Source organism: Miscanthus floridulus, chromosome 4, assembly GCF_019320115.1.
Source record: "Miscanthus floridulus cultivar M001 chromosome 4, ASM1932011v1, whole genome shotgun sequence".
NCBI lineage: Eukaryota > Viridiplantae > Streptophyta > Magnoliopsida > Poales > Poaceae > Miscanthus > Miscanthus floridulus.
This window is the reverse complement of record NC_089583.1, coordinates 90,176,074-90,189,737: the sequence shown is the minus strand read 5'-3', so window position 1 is coordinate 90,189,737 and position 13,664 is coordinate 90,176,074. Positions and strand designations below refer to the sequence as shown.

At 46.9% G+C, this 13,664-nt stretch overlaps 2 long non-coding RNA genes across 3 annotated transcripts; both read right to left on the bottom strand.

The window, feature by feature from the left end:
- Positions 1–79: 79 nt before the first annotated feature.
- On the bottom strand, positions 80–4,840 carry LOC136549971 (uncharacterized). Of its 2 annotated transcripts, none has more exons than XR_010782110.1 (3): positions 4,605–4,840; positions 2,784–2,890; positions 80–554 (listed from the first exon to the last, which is right to left on the bottom strand). It is a non-coding gene; the product is annotated as an uncharacterized lncRNA (long non-coding RNA). The 2 variants fall into 2 exon arrangements; XR_010782111.1 differs by lacking the exon at positions 80–554 and adding an exon at positions 586–1,415.
- Positions 4,841–8,984: 4,144 nt separating this feature from the next.
- Positions 8,985–10,422, bottom strand: LOC136549972 (uncharacterized). The gene is made up of 3 exons (XR_010782112.1): positions 9,866–10,422; positions 9,598–9,759; positions 8,985–9,506 (listed from the first exon to the last, which is right to left on the bottom strand). It is a non-coding gene; the product is annotated as an uncharacterized lncRNA (long non-coding RNA).
- Positions 10,423–13,664: the final 3,242 nt, after the last annotated feature.

Below are 13,664 nucleotides of genomic sequence, written 5' to 3'. Positions count from 1 at the left end.
CCCATCCAAAAGCCATCTTAAGGCTATGTTCCATCCGTTTCAAATTATAAGATATTTTGATTTTTCTGGATACATAGGTTTGACTATACACTTAGATATACACGATGTTTAAATATACAGTCAAAGCAATTCACCTAGAAAAGCCAAAGCGTTTTATAATTTAGAACCAAGGAAGTACAAGTTAAGTGGAAACAAAAAGTTGAAGAAAACAGAGCACAGACATCCAAAGTTTCATTGCCAAGACTCTCGGTGGGCCCTGAACATCTGATCTAACCGTGGAGGAAACCTTTGCCTCGATGTGGGAGGACGTTCTAGTAATAGCCACGATGCGGCAGTTGGGACGATCGCTGTTAATCTGATATGGATGGAAGTATGGAATGGACAATGGTAACAATAGGAGGTGCCCAGTTCTAAGGCATTCCAACGATGTGCCCAGGACATAGCATGCTAGCTCCAGAAGACTCTTTGAGCTTCTCATGGCGGTGTTCTGGCATCTGACGCAGATGCGAGGGATCTCCAGAAAACAAGCCATCACGCACACGAAGGTCCGGTACCTGAACATGGCAAATGAAAAACACTGTTCATCCGTCAGGCCTCAGGCGCTGGACGTGTTTGCAAGATGAAAAGACACTCAAATGTACTCCTATACGCAGGATGAGAATTTCCAAGCAAGGAGAAGCACAAAGAATGAACCAAGGAGAAAGTAATCATAATAGGCTGTGCCCCGAGTCTCTACTGGAACACGAATGCTCAGCTACTTAAGCAGGCGTAATTTTGCTAACAGTATGGTTGGATTGCGGCACCGCTTGATTCAGAATAAGTTTGCCCGCCAGTCCAGCAATTTTTGAAGAATCGACGAGTCCTTCAAATTACGCTAGCAGGGAAGATTACTACGGATGAGTTGCCAACAGATAGGTTCAACTCATGATGCAAACCAAACTTTTTTTTTTGAGAATTGCAAACCAAACAGATAATCCAGGTTCGTCCAGCAGTTTTTGAAGAATCGACCCGTCCTTCAAACTACGAGCTGGGAAGATTACTAAAGATGAGTTGGTAACAGATCGGCAAACCAAACATATAATCCATGTTCGGATTTAGGTTCCGGTATGTTGGTCAATCCAAACGTGGATGGTGTGATGGTCATCTGCATAAAGGTTCCAGATCAGTTATAGTATACAAGGCCTTACTGCTGTAGTATCATTGCACGTCCAACTCTGTTTCATTTAGTCACATCAACTACTCGAGTACAATCTCTATATACTTTATTATCTCCATACGGATTTTCTTTCGAGCCCAGAGTGTCAACACTGAAGTAGAGGCTGGGACTGGCACCATATCTCTATGCATGAGATACACAGGTAGCACGGCCAGCATCTCTAAGTGGCAATAGAGAATGTCTATGGCACAAGACTTTCCTGCAGGCGCAACAATGTGATAAACGTTTGATGATGGGAACTGCAGAAGCTAGTAGTTACTTTAACTAGAACACAGAAAAAATAGGAACATATAAAAGCAGCATTTAATCTCAGGTGCCCTATCTGCGTGACCAAACAAAATGTGCCCTAGCTGCATTACAGGGGTAGGAAATGCATTGGAATGCAATTGCAATTGGTATACTGAGGATCATCATACTAGAGTAGAAATTTTGTTGTCTCTCCATCTGTATTATGTGACTAGGAGGTGCCCTGCCTCTTCGAGTGATGTTGTGGTCTCAAGAGTCAAGGACACGTCATGCTAGCACTCGAGTATGTCATGGCATTGTTCTGGAATCTGAACCAGATCAGTCAATCGGGGTTTGATTCAATAATTCCACTTTTCAGAAAAAAAGTTTAATCTCAAAGCAAATATTAAAAGTAAAACGGAAGTAAAAAAATGTATTTTTAGTCAAGCGTAATCTAAACTGATAAACATGCCCAACTGCCTGACTCTGGCTGACTATTTGGCCTCGCAGTCTGGCGGAGCCTACGAATACACGAATACATAAAGCTCACAGATATGCATCTCTCAACAGGCCTGATATTAATTTGTTTCTCATTGCATGAAACCTTCGCCAAACAATGTCTTGTAACTGTCCTTCCGACATTTCTAAAAGGTTCTGGGGTTCTGAAACACTGTAACGATTCTTGGCAGCTGTGGCTGCTGCAGCTCGTGAACTACGGGGTACTATAGCGAGAGCTTCTGCAGGGAACACACCCTACGAATCTAACTTTCATGTTTTCTCTGTCATTCAAATGTCAGAGGATTTAAATGACAGAGGCCGCACCATGAGAAAACAAGATTCAAAGGGTGCCACAAGCAGGGGCGAATCCAACCATGAAGTTTACCGGGGTCATCACATTTATACAATGGGGTCATCGTCGTTGATGGATTGTGATAAACAGTAATTTTCCACTAATTTTGCCGAAGTCATCGGGGTCAGGCGACCCCGGTAACATAAGCTAGATTCGCCCCTGGCCACAAGTTGAAGGAAGCGACCAAGGTTGCCTGTCATGAAGAAAGTTTCTTTGATGCAAACACCTTAATTTCACACATTGTGTAAAGAGACAACTAGATGTATCACTATTCCTTAGTCAAAACTCTTTAAATGAAATAGGTGCCGCTTTTCTCACAAGTTTATGGCATACATATGCCCATATAAGCTTCTTGTGCAACATCAAGGGACAAATATGTTAAAGTGCCATCCAAAATATTTGTATCCCACAACCAAAACTAGTGCCATAACAGTAGTTAACTAGTTATTATGATGATATTACTTGCAACCACTGTTTTGCATTTATACCTACCTGAGGAAGGGTGGGCCCTGAATATCCAGTTGCCTCCAAGAGAATTACCATCTTGATCACAAGCCACAAGGCAAGCCCTTCATGTGGCCACGGAAACAATAATCCATCTGAAGTGCAAATGCAATGCATCATGGTTATCATATAGGTTAGCCAATAACGGAACTACGAAAGTACAATAATATCAACCAAGCTGACTTTTCTGACTCTGCCTACCTTATGTGCAGGAATACAAACAATTCTATTGTTAAGAGCCAACTTGTAAGAACACAAACACAAAGGGCACATCCGTTCACATGGATTATCAGATAACAAACTAGTTAGCAACAATGTATGTGTCAGTTCCTGGAAGTGAATGACATGAAAGGCCTTCATTAGAATAGAATAGAGAAGGGGACTAGGGAGAGCAAATCGAACTCTGAAGAGGGAAGCCATAGAGAAAAGATCGCATAGGAATCAGAACTACACAGAAGGGCAGGATCAGTGCCCGAATGCGATTCCAATGCTGCTAGATCTGCCAATGCAAGAACTTCACCTTCAAAGTACTTCACCGGACTCTGGCTGAAGCTCTCACCAACGTGGAATGGCCAAGGGACATTCAAGGAGGCCTATCCTGGGCTGGTATTAGAGAATTCCTACGGCTATGGGACTGCCTCATGGGAATTGTTTTGACTGACCAAGAGGATCGTCACACGTGGAGGCTAGATGCAAGTGGATGCTACTCTTCCAAATCTGCCTATAAAGGTTTTTTTTTTCTGTGGTGCCGTGACCTTTGAGCCTTGGCGTCGGCTATGGAAGACTTGGGCCCCGGCCAAACGCAAAATGTTTTTGTGGTTGGCAATCCGAAATAGATGTTGAAGGGCAGATAGGCTCGCTAAGAGGGGCCTCTCTCATCCGGATAAATGCCCTCTATGCGATCAAGAAGATGAGACGATACAACATCTTTTAACAGCATGTGTGGTGGCAAGACAAGTATGGTTCAGATTATTCACTCCACTGAACCTAGCAGATTCAGTCCCCCGACAAAACGAACTGAGTTTTGCTGACTGGTGGCGCAAGACGATGAGCAGAGTTAGCAAGGAGCACAGAAAAGGAGTGAACTCTTTAATTATTCTAGGGGCCTGGATTATTTGGAAACATAGGAATGCATGTGTTTTTGAGGGGGCTTCTCCTTCGATTAGCATGATTTGGAGTGAGCTGAAGAATGAGCACAGCCTCTGGTGCATGGCTGGGGCGAAGAATCTACAAGGGCTAGGGCAGGCGCTTGCAGACTAGGTCTTTTTTAGGTAAGGTCGAGTTGTGTTTGTTCACTATGTGTTTGAACCATGAGTCTATGTAATTGCCTCACTCATATCTGGTCCTCGTATGAGTGAGGATCCTGTTGCAACCCCCCCCCCCCCCCCCCCCCCCCCCCCCCCCTCCCCTATTTTTCATCTCTATAATACAAGAAACACAGCTCTCCTGCGTTTTCAATAAAAGAAAAAGTACGGATCATGGACACCTTTTGGTTTGCATCCATCTACAGCTGCATGTGCTGACAGCTGAGGATGCAAATGAATGAATGGCACAACAATTGTGCTCCTTATCAAACCACAAATATAGTACTCCCTCTATTCCAAAACATAGGCCAGTTTTCTGTCCTAAGTCAAAATTCTCTAATCCTGATCAAGTCTATAGAAAATATATTAACATCTACAATACCAAATAAATACACTGGTAAGACATATTCCTGGTGGTCTCGGCAATACCAATTTGATGTTCTATAACCTTGGTGTTAGTTTGAGAAGTTTAACTAAGACTAAGAGAAAAAAATAAACAACTTACATTTTGGAATGGGTGGAGTCTTAGCATAGAGAAGATTTCTACACAATTGTCGTAATAAGCCAGCCAACCAGCAGAAGACGGCAAGCAGCTTGTTTAGCTAAACTGAAGTTTGTTTGAATGCTCCTTGTAAGTAGTGCACTCAAAATGGTAAACCCATCATTTATAACTGTATCAAATCAGTCAAACAAGCAATCGATCTGATCTACACAAGGTACAAGAGGAACTAACTACTAATCAGCTAGTAATTTGATGTGATGGTGCCCAGTCTCGAGGAGCAGTTGCATGATCTCGCCACGCCGAAACAGACAGAATGACAAGCATCAGGGGAGGCGATCGATCGACCCGCTTGCTCAGATAAGCCCCTTGGTCCTGCAGCAAAGGCGCGTCACGGATCAGTTAAAAGCGAGCGCGCAGATCTAATGCGTCGACTCGACGGTATCTCCACCTCATGGAGGAAGGAAGGAAGAGAGGCAGAGCACACCTACGTCTGCTTGGAGAAGGAGGAGGGCCCCGCGGCGGAGGCGGAGGACGGCGAGCGCTTGCTGCGGAAGATCATGTACGCCAGCGGGAGCACCACGCCGGCCATCATGATCGCAGCCCCCACCAGGTACCTCGCCGGCGATGGCGCCCCCACCTCCAGCTCCATCCCGATCTCTGTCGCTCCCTGGATTTGGATCTGAGGAGGTGCCGAGGTGGAAACTCGGGGCAGAGGAAGGGGCGAGTGAGGCGGACGGAAACGACCAACTCGCGTGCGGTGCCGGCGTGCGTGCGTGCGTGGTCAGGTGTGGCCAGAGTCGGGTTCGACTACGTAGTAATTGTTAATTAATACAAGAAATATTTCCATCAAATATAAGACAATTGTTCTATTAGACAATTTGCTGGTACAATTAGTAATTTTGGGGGGCCCTACGAATGGGAGGCCCGTGAATCGCACTGCTTGCACGTGCATGGAGCACGGCCCTGGTGAGATGCCTATAATAACTTCGTCAATTTTGTGAATTTATTGGTCCAGTCTTTCTAGATGCTCATAGAGATAGAATTTGTGTTCATAAAAGATGAGTACATGCGCGTTGTGAGTGTATACGTTGTAAAGACATCAAGATGCTTTCTCACGGGACTTGTGATTTGCAATCGGATATTCTGATTCAATACCGACGGCAATCTTAGTACTCATTATGTTCTTCTATTCTTTTTTACATATCACAATTGTTTTGTCCTATGTTAAATATTACTATTTTTAACCATTCATTTAAAAAAATCTTTATAGGTTCATAACATATAAATTATAGATTAGAGGTGGATAACGAACCCTTTCAATTTTTTTACACGTCACGTTAGCTTTATGTGGATTTCAGATTTGTTTTGTAAGAAAAGGCATTTTAGAAATATATCCACGAATTTATTGCGAAAAGATGTACACGGATCCCTGTGAAAAAAAAAACATCATGGATCCATTATGTGAAGATGTTTTAGGGTCCTTTTTATGAAAGTTGTTTGGCTATAATAATTAATAAAGTTTACATGATACACGCATGCTGCAGCCTGCAGGGCATCCGTAGAAGCATGCCACCGTGTACACGATACAGGCGCTTGTAGGCGGAGTCGCTGCCTAACCAAGCGTTCGACGCTTCAGGCAGTCCGCCGCTCCTGGGCTAAAGCAAATACTGCTCTGAAAAGGTAACTACCATTGTTTTCTAGTTATGAAGCGCCTGTTCTGTTGTAGGCTACGGCTGCTAGATAATATTTTATACTTCCTCCCTCTTTAAGCGCCGATAGAAGACGATCTCCAACAGCCTATCCATATAGCGACCTAAACCAAAAATGTATCATGCACACGAAAAAAATGACATCTAGTAGAGTAGGCATACCAAACACCTATTTTACGTAGAAAGAGGGAGAAAAATCCAAATATGTGTCCTCCCTCCATCTTCTCTCTCCTCAACCCAAATCTATGGCGCCGGGGTGGGGCGGCCCGTGGCAACGGCGGCAACACCCTCGACGACGGAAGAGGCCTCTACAGCATCGTCCTCCTCCTCCGGTGCGAAGGCCTCCTCCTCCTGCTCTGACTTGGCGGGTTTCACGTAGTCAACCCTGACGGAGGACTCGAAGGTGGAGTCGGAGGCGACGAGCAGGAGGAGGCGTGCGGAGCGGAGGCGGAGCAGGCATCGGGGCAGGGCCAGCGCGAGGAGGACGAGGAAAAGTGAGGAAGGGGCGGGGCTCGGCTTGGGGAAGGAGGCGGCAGCGAGGACGTGGGGGGACACCGCGACGGAGGAGGCCATGTGCCGCCGGCTGTCGGGGACCAATACTAGGGTATCCGAAGAGGATGAGCTAATAACCAACAAGGTTGATTCATCCGAGCAGTCGAGAGCGTGACTACAGCTCCAACCGACCCCTAGGTGCGCAAACTCGGCCTCGCCCGACCCCGAGACTGCGGGCTCCGCCTCGCCCGACCCCTAAGGGGTGGCTTCGCCTCGCCCGACACCAAGGCCGCAGGCTCCGCCTCGCCCGACCCCTGAGGGTGGCTCCGCCTCGCCCGACACCGAGGCCACGGGCTCCGTCTCGCCCGACCCCTAAGGGCGGACTCTGCCTCGCCCGACACCGAGGCCACGGGCTCCGTCTCGCCCGACCCCTGAGGGCGGACTCCGCCTCGCCCGACACCGAGGTCGCGGGCTCTGCCTCGCCTGACCCCTAAGGGTGGCTCCGCGTCACTCGACCCCTAAGGGCGGACTCCGCCCCGCTCGACCCTTGGGTTTGGGCTCCGCCTCGCCCGACTCCAAGGCCGGGGGCTCCGTCTCGCCCGATGGAGACCCATACCGTCGCCAACCACTCCAGGTCCAAGCGTATGGGCCTGGATCAAAGCTCTGACGCCGGAAAAGTGACTGGCACGCCTCGATGTAGCCCGTGACCCACGACAGGACATACCTGGGGGTTCACGTCAGGAACAACATCGAGTGTACCGGTACTCTTATGCCTAACCCCCGTACGAACACTGACGGGCATGTTAATTCGCCGTGATGTCCGCCAGGACGGAGTGGATCGCCATGACCGGCAGACGCCGCCTGCACATGACGCTAGTGATGGACAGGGCCGCGACGGGAAGCTGTCCCTATTGATGTCTACAAGGTCGGCGGACCCTCATATAGGAGAAGAAGGACCTAGCGATCCTGAAGGACTTCTTCCTCTCGTTCTCTTCTGTTTCTCCACTGTAATCCGTGCTTTTCCTTGGCCTATAAAAGAGAAAGTAGGGTGTCCCACAAAGGACATCGGACCAACGATCGCAACACATCGCATCGAACCATCGGACTCGAATCCGATCAATCCACCAAACCCCGAACACGCAGCCAAGCAGCGATCGAGCTCTCGGCACCCATTCGTTCCTTACATCAGAGACTTGGGACATGTCCCTCTCTCGACCGTTTGTAACCCCTACTACGAACTTTCAGTGCTAGTAACATGAGCAGCAGCAACGAACTGGACGTAGGGACGTTCTGCCCGAATCAGTATAAATCTCGTGTCCTCTTAGCACACCATCCGAGCTAGACGCGTAATATTAGAAATTTACTTGTTGGTGGCAACTCGAAACACCGACACCGGCGCTACGCGGCGGGGCGCGGCCGGCTCGGCGAGGCGCGCCCGCGGCTAGGTGGTTCCGCTGTGGGGTGCGGTCAGGCGGACCACGGTGGGTTCCTTCGAGCCGGCGGCTGCGGCTGCTCCTCCATTGTGGGCCCCGCCTCGCGCGGATGTGGTCCGACGTCGGCGCGGCTTGACCCACGCGCACGAGGCTCCCCGGCGGCGACACGACCTGCCTCGCTCAGAACGTGGCGCCGATGGCCATGCTTCTTGTTGCTCGGTGCTCGCCCTTCCCCAATCCTCCCCCGACGATTGCCTCGGAGCTCTGCGGTGCCGGAGGCTTCGATTTCTAGTTCTGGGGGCTGGAAGGAGAGGAGAGGGAGGAGGGAGAAGCGAGCTTCGAGGCGTGCCCGCGGCGCGACGAGTCCATGGCGGCTCGGCACTCGGCGGGGAGGGAGGCGGGTTTTGAGGCTTGACTGCTCGGGACTCCTCTCTTTTTGCGTTGGCTGTTGGAGAAGGGACGTTTTGGGTGCGTGGCCCTTTCCCTATAGATGACCTAAACCATGAAATATGTCTCGTATTTGGGTTGGTGCTGTTGGAGATAGTCTAAGCATCTTTGCATTATACATGGCCTTACACCACTAATTCCTTTTTACTCTCCAACATAGAAGAAATGAGCAATCTGATCAAAGAAGATACAAGAGGTTCTTCGAAGGACAAGAGAGAGAGAAATAAAGTGGAGCGGGCTTTGGAGTACTTGATACATTTTCATGTGATATCCAATGCCGAAAAAAAAAAGCAGACAAAAAAAAGACACCGACTACAGGCAGTCAGGCATGCAGGTAGTGCGTACACTGCCGAACAGCCGAAGCCAAACCAAACAAAGGCGCAACCACCGATGAGGTGCAGATCAGCAGATAATAAGACTTCTTCTAAACTTAAGTGGCCATAGTAATTTAATAAGCAGACACCTCATTAAACATTGGATGGCAATGATAACTTGACATCTAAAATACAAGGCTTCGGAAAGTCTAGCCTAGTCGTAGAGGGAAAATTTCCCTCGATGTGTGCTCTGACAGCGAAGATGAAGCATTTGCCAGATTTGCTGTGAGAAACCCCAGAACAACAGCATTTCGTGTCCAATGTAGGGCATTGAAGCGATGCCGTACTCTCAAGAATATGACATGTTAGTTCAACCAGGCTTTTCGTGGGGTGGAAACGGGCGATCTTCACCCTCTTGAGGTTGCCGTAGTGGCGCTCTGCCGTCTGGCGCATATGTGATTGCGAGAGTTCCCCAAGAACTGACTCAGGATCCTCGAATACCCTACGTAACTAAAGACAGAATGCATGATATTCAAGTTGATCCATTAGTCACTACTCACTAGGTATACTTGCTAATTGCAATATGAAAAATTATACTTACATTAAAATCCAAGATGAAAGTCTCCAAGGAAGGAGAAGCGTCAAGAAAAGAAGCCAGAGAAAAATAATCATAGTCTGGAACAAAGTACTGTCCAGGAACACAAATATCCAAGTACTTGAGCTGGTAGAATTTACTGGGTAGGATCGCTATATTATTGACCATCTGCATAAAGATTCTCAAGTTATACTCCAAGTTAAGAATTCTTTCCTACCACTATATGCATTCACTAGTCTATAATTACCAATTTACCATAAATTTTAGAGTATACCTCCTTCAACGACTCAATGGTAAGAATCTCGAGACATGGTGCAATCAGTGGAAGGTCCACACGAGCAAAATAGACGGCGCCATAGTGGGACATGTATAGGTCTTTCGCTTGACATGCTTCTCCAAGTGAGAGTTGTACAGGGTTGCCGCGTGAAAAGCGTAAAGTGGATAGAGATTTGGAGCTTCGATCTGTATCACTTCTAGACTCATGCATACTTTCACCTCCAGGTAGCTGAGGCGCCGCAGCAGGTAAGGTATCTAAAGGTTAATTATCTTGCTGCAACTCAGGAGTTCCAACCTCTCCAAAGCAAAGGAATCTGATAGAATACACTGTAACTCATCATCCGTGGTACTCGGAGAACAAAGATATAACTTCTTCAGGCTTCTCAAGCAAAGTGTAACTGTAGGACAAAAGGCACAGGAGCTAAGGCGAAGATTCTGAATCGAGTCTCTACTCTTGCCAGATAAAAGGGAGCATGGGAAGTAGTACTGTGACATGCACATTATGCCTGACCACAACTCAATGATGAGTTCTTCAAGCCCAGATGAAAGAGCAAGGTGAAGCCAGCTATCAAGATGACATAAGTTGTAATGATTAAACATATAACCAGACATTTCAAGCCCAAATGTCTTCGAGCCAGTGCCTGAGTGCCTTTTCAGAACGTGATAAACAGTGCTGATGAAATCCGATTCCATTTGCTCATGTCCATGTTGTTACTAACCTTGGGGATCTGAGAAGATAACCACTCCACAGGTGGAGATGATCTATATATAGAGAGCCACATGGGCCATATGGGCCTGTAGTATAAGGGCCTTCATAGTTCATACACTTAACACCCCCTTCAAACTCAAGGTGGAAGCGGAGGATTTGAAGCATCAAGTTTGATCAAGTGAAGCCGATGCTGCTCTCTAGTTTATGCTTTAGTGAAAAAGTCAGCCAATTGCAACTCTGAAGGCACATACTGGAGAGAAATAGTTTTCTGATGACAATGAGACCGAGTAAAGAAGGCATCCACACCAATATGCTTTGTAAATTCATGCTTCACAGGATCATTGGCAATTTGTATGGCTCCTGTATTATCACAGAGAAGAGGTGTGACAAACATCACAAGCAATACCAAAATCAACCAACAACCATCGCAGCCATACAATCTCTGCAGTAGTAGTAGCAAGAACTCGAAGTTCGGCCTCCGTACTAGAACGAGATACAGTTGCTTGTTTCTTGAACTTCCATGCAATAGGAGAAGAGCCAAGTGAAAGCTCTAGTTTGATTTTGGTGAATTGATGAAACCCTAAGTGCTAACCTAGTTTATCAAGTGATCATGAGATATGTAGCACATTCCAAGTGGTGAAGCAAATGAAGATCATAACATGATGATGATGCCATGATGATGATCAAGTGCTTGGACTTAGAAAGAAGAAAGAGAAAAACAAAAAGCTCAAGGCAAAGGTATAAACCATATGAGCTATTTTGTTTTGGTGATCAAGACACTTAGAGAGTGTGATCACATTTAGGTTTGATAGCCGAACTATTAAGAGGGGTGAAACTCATATCGGAATACGGTTATCAAAGTGCCACTAGATGCTCTAACTCATTGCATATGCATTTAGGATCTAGTGGAGTGCTAACACCCTTCAAAATATTTGTGAAAATATGCTAACACATGTGCACAAGGTGATACACTTGGTGGTTGGCACATTTGAGCAAGGGTGAAGAAGATAGAGTCGAAGAGGAGTTAGCCGTGCTGATTACAGAGTGACCGGACGTGTCCGGTATGGTGACCGAACACGTCCGGTATTTGGAGACGAACTCCACGACCGGACGCGTCCGGTCGCCACACCGGACGCGTCCGGTGTGAATTTGAAAAAAAATAGTATATGGCAGGACAGTCGATCGAACGCTAGCAGCGTCCGGTCCGGTATCACCGGACGCGTCCGATCGGGCAAGGATGCTTACTGTACTGCACCGGACGCTGCGGCTCAGCGTCCGATCATTTGTGTTTGTGCGTCTGGTGTAAGCATCCGGTCGTCGGCAGATTAAGTAGCAACGGCTATGTTGGTTTGAACTGGACACGTGGCAGTCTGGGGGCTACCGGACACGTCCGGTATGCCGACCGGACGCGTCCGGTATTCACGACCGGTGTGTCCGGTGCTGCGTCTGGTCAGTTGGACCGGAGCATCCGGTCAGCCCGCGTTATGCCCAGTGAAGAGGTATAACGGCTCTATTCTATGGGGGCTTCTATTTAAGCCTCATGGCCGGTTGAAGCTCACACATTTGGCCATTTTCATTGACATAGCAACCTTATGAGCTTAGCCAAAGCCCCCCCACTTATCTCCACCATTGATTCATCATCTTTGTGAGATTAGAAGTGAATCCAAGTACATTGCTTGAGTGTTTGCATCTAAAGGCACTTGGTGTTCGTGTTTCGCTGTGGATTTCGCTTGTTACTCTTGGTGGTTGCCGCCACCTAGACGGCTTGGAGTAGCGAGGATCGTCGAGCGGAGGGTGATGATTGTCTCCGGCTCTGATTGTAGTGATTGTGAGGGGTTCTTGACCTTTCCCCGACGGAGCGCCAAAAGGTACTCTAGTGAATTGCTCGTGGCTTGTGTAATCCTCATCTTGTGTTGGTTGTGCGACACCCTATTGAGGATTTGGCGTGTGAAGCTAATTAGCACGTTAACCTCCAAGTGAGTGAATCGCCACAACGAGGACTAGCTTACCGGCAAGCAAGTGAACCTCGGTAGAAAATCATTGTGTTCATTTTTTTATTTCGAGGTGATTGGTCTTTATTGATATTGATTCTTGTGATTGATTAGTTTACTCCTCGACACGGCGGTATAACTATCTTGCTTACTCTCATTACATTACCGTAAACTAGTTGTTAAGCTCTTTAGTGTAGTTAGTTGTGAGAGCTTGCTTGGTTGGTTGGTGTGGCTCTTTAGTTAGCCTTTGAGAGCACACTAACATAGAGTAGTATCATAGCTATTGTGTGAATAGATACTATCTAAACTAGAATTGTGGTAGGTGGCTTGCATTTTGAGTAGGCTAGTGCAACACTTGCTTCGTCTCATAATTGTCTAACCATTTTGTTAAGTGTTGTTGTAGAAATTTTTATTAGGCTATTTACCCCCCTCTAGCCATTAGGACCTTTCAAGTGGTATCAGAGCCGAGGTCACCATTATTTGAGGCTTAACAACCTTCGGTGTTAAAATGGCTCAAATCAATAACACCAAGAAGCCACCCCAATTTGATGGCTCCAACTATCTCTATTGGAAGGCCAAGATGACAACTTATATCAAGTCAATCAATAGAAAGGTTTGGAAGGTGGTAGAAACAAAAATTAAGATTGAAGATCTGGAGAATCCCACCGCGGCCGAAGAAGTACTTCTCCAAAACAATGACATTGCTCTAAGTGCTATTCATGATGCAATTGATGAAAGAATATTTGAGCAAGGCAAAAATATTGAGATGGCACATGAGACATGGAAGAAGTTGGAAGAGTCATTTGAGGGCACTCAAGCCGTGAAGGGTGCAAAGGCTTATATTCTCAAAGAAAAGTTTGCAAGCTTTAAGATGAAGGATGATGAGAGTGTGCCGGAGATGTTCCATAAGCTTCAAGTGCTTATTAATGATCTCAAAGCACTTAGAGAAGAAGTGAAGGATAAGGACTTCTCCCACAAGTTCTTGAGATGCTTACTCTCAAGATTTGGTACATTGGTCACTATTCTAGTGAGGAGTGGTTTGGACACTATGACACCAAACCAAGTGTTAGGAGATATAATGACCGATGATACTTATA